Raw genomic sequence first — 5,783 nt, 5'->3', positions numbered from 1 at the left:
GTTTTGTGTGTGTGTAACTCCATTAATTTAAATGGAGTTACACTGCGGTAAAAGTGTAACTGAATGGAAGTCAGACCCATCCTATTTAATTTGCAATGTGACATTTGACATTTTAAACAAAGGGAGTCTGGAAGGCTTAAAAGATTATTAATGAGATCTGAAGCCTTTTACCTTTAGGTCCCAGATTTATATCCACCACACATTTGTAGTGACTATACATTTTTGTCAGCAGATGGCTGTCAAATTAGCTGGTGTTGTCTATCAAAATCTCAGTGGACTGGCATTCACCCCACTAATTTGGCAGTCTAACCATATATTATTATTACTATTTTTTTATGAACTAAAGAGCTTTATATACTGTAATAGGTATTTTAAACAAACAATCTCAACATGTTTCCTTTTCAAGATGGTTCCTGAAAGATTTGATCCTGATACATCTCCTAGAATGGATTACAAAGACTGTGCCAGTCTTGGTATGGGTAAGTATGCTAAGGGCCTGATTCATCAGTACACTCTGGATACTTTGAGCCATTTTAGTCATGCAAAACAGCCACAAATCCAGATAAATTGCCTGGCCATCTGAGCAGCACAAAGTAGCTGTAGTGTATTGGTGAGCTGGAACCAATGTACATGTGATTCATGTATATTTGTGCAGCCCCAATTTTTAAAATGTCCACATTAAAAGATTGAAAAGCAAACAGGATAATAAGCAAGTTCTATATTATGAAATAACAAGGTGACACTTTGTCTTTACATGCCCTGCATGCACATAGTACCTTAATTAGAAACACATGGGCCAGATTCTGAGCTAGTGTAAATCAGCATAGCTCTGTTGACTTTAGTGGAACATCCTAGTGACTTCAGTGGGATTATGGCAATTTATTCACTTCTGTTGTGGCCAATGCTTCCTGGAAACAATGAGGATTCAATACCATAAATTCAAACCTTTCTTTCATCTTCACTTATTTGTTAAAGCAACATGAGAAGTAAACTGCAATGTAGCAAATACTTTGGGTTGTTGTTGGTGTTTGTTTTTCCGAACAGCAAAAAGGATGTGGTGGACAAATGCTATTTAGCAGATAATTCGGAAGTAAGGTGTTTATGATAGACTTATTCTATAAAATAAGCTTGTCTGAAGCAGTCCCTTCAAATTTGGTTGCTGAAAATTAAGGTAAAGTAACTCATATTTTAATTCAGGTTATAATTTTAAAGAGTTTAACAGGAATATTAAAATTAGCAGAACACTAATTTTAACCTAGTCTGATGATTATTTCTGATAAAAATAAATAGAAAAGATCAGATGCACTGTGTTCTGTTTGTCTTACAGCAGAAGACATATTTCTGGGATTTAGTGATGAATAGAAATAAATATTATGATCAAATTATTAACACTTTAGTATAAAAGGAAAAACATGTAAATATAATGTAATTACATGGAAAATACATGGGACATTTGTTAATTGTTGTACAGAGTAGTACCATTCTCCTGTTCACTACCTTTGTCTCCAGTTGACACCCAAAAATTGTGTCCTTGTAACATGAATAATGATCTAGAAAACAGAAATAAATTCTATTTAAGTGCAAAAATTAACAATACTTAATGTCATGTTATTGACTATAACAGGAATCTACCATAAAAAGCGTGAGTCAAATTCTGCTCTCTCTCTCTCTCCATTTTACTGATGTAATATTGGTGTTGATTGTGAACAGAATTTCCAGCAGTTACTGTATTGCAAAAATGTTATATAATTATTGCAATTAGATTAATATGACTGGGCACTTGTTTTTCAGTTGTCATCAGTTAACCTTTAGTTTCTTTTCTATTTAAAACTACACCTACACTTTGTATCAAGATCTAGATTATATGGTAAGAGAATTTAATAGGTGCAAACTGATTCTGAATCAGTAGTTTCCATTTATTTGTGTGGATCCACAGTACCACCAGATCAGCTCCAATTTTAGCTTTACAAAGACATGCACACAGTCTATATTGCACATTGGTAACCATAAATGCATGATGTTTCCTGGTTTACTGCAATTTACTTTATTAGTGGCATTTGTGGTATTCTCTATACTTGAAGGGCTACACTGGCTTTTAAGCCAAATCTTTGTTTATGAGGCTGTGCAGAGCCAAAATGCCCCAAACAAGCATTGGAGAGGATTAGTGAATCATGCAGATTAATTCCCTCAAGTATTGTGGACAGTGTAGAGGGGACTAAGCCATTGGACTCCTTACTTGCATACAATCTAGCACAAAATGAGGAATATCATGACTACCGTAGTAATATTAACTATGGTAAAGCAGTTAATGTCACACATTTTTGCCTTTTTTCTGTTTGTGAATTGTCTATGATTTTTGCAAATTTATTCATAAATCAAAAATTAGTTTCCAAATACTTGTGGTAAATAAAGTGTGCTCTGCAAGGAATCTGCAGTAAAATATTCAAGTGTGAAATTCAAAGTCTGAGAGGTGCTGATCATTTTTCATTAGTGGGATAAGTCACAAATAATATCTTGCCCTTAGCTTTTGTCAAAATGAGATAGATGGGTGAGATAAGAGATTGAAGGAGAGAGAAGGCTGATGGTGTCACCGAACATTTCACCTGCTATGTTGATGTCTCAGAAATGATGTTATAAACTAAATGTTTGCATTTCCAGGGTCTGGCCTAACTCCTTACATCACCCAACCCACAACCCAAAGGTCCACCTTAATTAGTGAGGGGAACCAATAGGATTTGGTTCATGGCCTCAGATCCCTAAACTGTTGTCTGATATGTTGCAGCACCCATAGAAATGCCAAAGAGAAACAGCTAAAATAGTGAGAAAGCTAGCATGTAAAAAGAGAGAGGTTTAAAGTACATAAAAAGAGACCTGCAAAGCAAAACAGATATTTGTAAAAACAAAAGCCTCTTAGGTTCTAAATGTTAGCTAAATTTCTCCAATGTGTTAATTGAAGGAGGGTCATGATCAAACCCCTAATAATACCCCAAGACCTTCCTTATCTAAAGAGGGTAGCCAATAGGATTTAGTATGTGACCCATAACTTTAAGCCAATGATTTATATGTATCACCACCACAGAAATGATAAAGAACAGCAGCTAAACAATGAGAAAAGCTAAAACCTAAAGAGGAACAGAGAAGCATTTTTAAATATTTGCAAAGAGATTTGTAAGGGAAAAAATGTGTGTTTGTAAAGAAGTCCTGATAGAATCTAAGTGCTAACCAAAAATAGCCTAATGTGTTTTAACTGGAGGGGGGCTGACTCAAGACCTTCCTTTACCCACAAAGAGACCAAAAGGATTTAGTATATGATCCAGAAATCCTATATCAATGACTGATAAGTAGCACCATCCCTAGAAATGATAAAGAAACACAGCTAAAAGCATGAAAAAACCTAAAATATAAAAAGACAATAATGTTTTAAAATGATGTAAAGAAACCTGTAAAGGAAAAAATGGATGCTTGTAAATCTGAATATTCACTAAATTGCCCCAAAGTATATTCCCACATGAATAATTGGAGATAAAATTGTAAAAGACCTAGGTATTCATGCTATCTTATACTAAACTAAATATATTTGTTTTAGAAAACAGTTATTAAACTTTTTATTTAAAGATAAATAGAATTGTTGATAATCTTATATAAATATTAAAAAAGAAGAAACAGATACAAAAGTTAAGAAAATACAGTAGAGCTGAGACATTATAGGATGTAATTCTCAGTAGCTGTTCATACTGTTTTTGTAAAAGTTCTGGCAATTATTATTACTGTTACTATTATTATTATTTTAAACCAGTTCATCTTCTTTGACTCCTCTTTCCTAATACAAGCACTATGTCACCACATTTTACTTAATTAGAAGTTATATGTTTTTGCAACCAAAGTGAATAAATACATTTATTGCATGCAATTGCAAAAGCTCTTCATAGATGTCTGTCTTTATTTAACTTCAGACACATGAGGATATATTCCTAGCACTGTGGCCACAGCAACTTGAGGGATGTGGCTCTTGAAATAAATCTTGCATTAATTTTCTTACTCATACCTGATTTTAAAGACAAAAATAATCTGCTTTTTATAGTCATATTTAATACTCCTTATAATAATTAAAGGAGAAAGCACCTGTAAAGTCTACAACTTATATTATTAAAATTAAAAGCCATGCAAGCAGGAATATGTTATCATTCTTTTTTTAATTGTTATAGGTGTAGAGATAATATTATTAAGTATATACAAGCTCTGGCCCTGGCCTCAAGAGAGAGGGAATTGGGCAAAATGTCCTGGCAGGTTTTCATATGTAATGTTATCAAACTTATTTTTTAAAACCATACACATACACAGCAAACACCCAGACATACATTTAATTTTGTTTTAAAATTAATTTAATAAAACCTACATCACAAACACAGAGCACTAACCTTTGTCCTGCCCCAGAACATTCAAACATCCATTCAAATTCAAACCAACTTATATAGTGTATAAAGAAGCCACTTAGGCATGCATACTTCTCAATCAGTTTGTTTTTATTACCTAATTAAGTCACTCACAAATACACACAGAAAATATAAAAACAGGTTCTCGGTGTGGCTGCAAACTAATAGATGAAAAAGGAAACTATAGATATCAATTGTTTTAACCATACCAGACTCTTAAGGAAAGCTCCTTGAAGAAACAAAATGCAGTCTTTGTTTAAACTTTTCTCACTAAAAGAGGTGATAACATTTTTGACTGTTCTTATCACACACTGTCCCCGTTTTGTAAATTAAACCTGTAACTCTACCATAATTTAAGTTACTCATAGACAGGAATACACAATATTTTATTGTGTTTTCAAATAATAGAATGTAATTTTATTAAAATTATTAAACTTGGATTTAATAAGTAAAATAAAAATAGTGTGGAAGTACTATGTAAAGTTTCTTTTAGTAGTTTTGTGGCAGTAAATACAAACAAAACATTCTCAACCTATCTTAAATGCTTTAGCAGTACATATTTTGCATTATTAATGTATTTGGCTCATTTAGCAAAATACAAAATAAAAAGCATGAATCCTGTAGATACAAACTTCTCACGAACACACATACCTCACATGAAAATACATACTGGAAGATAATTAGTTTAAAAGAAAAACTGCAAATATCAGGAGGTCAGACTGCTTACAAGAAAAAGCTGGCTTTCTTTCTGACTTCTTCAGGGTTGTCGAAAGACCTCATTGCAAGACTACATCTATAGCCTAATACTTTTTGTCTACAGACACTGAGTCAGGATGGGATTAAGTTTCAGCCCATAAACTGTGAACAATTCACACCATCTTCCTCCACTCACCACCTCTCTTTATACAACGGTCTGTTAGGATTAACATTTCAGAAACACAGGGAAAACTGCACACAGTTTTTGTGGAAAAGTTAATGCACATACAGATTTTACCTAACAGAGAGGCTTTACCAATTTTGCAAATTCACGCAGGGGCTCTGTGAACATCAGTAGCAAAACCGTATCAGTACACCCAAATAGAAAATAGGAAGTTAGACAAACATGCACAGAAATACAAAAATGCCACTTGTAGATACACTTGGTTTTATAACAGTGATTTCACAAAAATAATAAATTTACACAAATTAATTTTTAAAAGGGTTGTATGCACCAAACCCTTTGTTTTCCCTCTGCAGGTAAAGCAGGTGTGTTTGGTTAACACTTAGGGTATGTCTATACTGATGGCAGCAAAGTCACCACCGCCAGATTGATCTTTCTGGATCGATTGAGCAGTCAGTGTAGACCCACTC

The sequence above is a fragment of the Emydura macquarii genome, unplaced genomic scaffold (genome assembly GCF_026122565.2).
Source record: "Emydura macquarii macquarii isolate MOO-44397 ecotype Brisbane River unplaced genomic scaffold, CSIRO-AGI_Emac_v2 contig_18, whole genome shotgun sequence".
Taxonomy (NCBI): domain Eukaryota; kingdom Metazoa; phylum Chordata; order Testudines; family Chelidae; genus Emydura; species Emydura macquarii.
Note: the sequence above shows the minus strand (reverse complement) of the source record.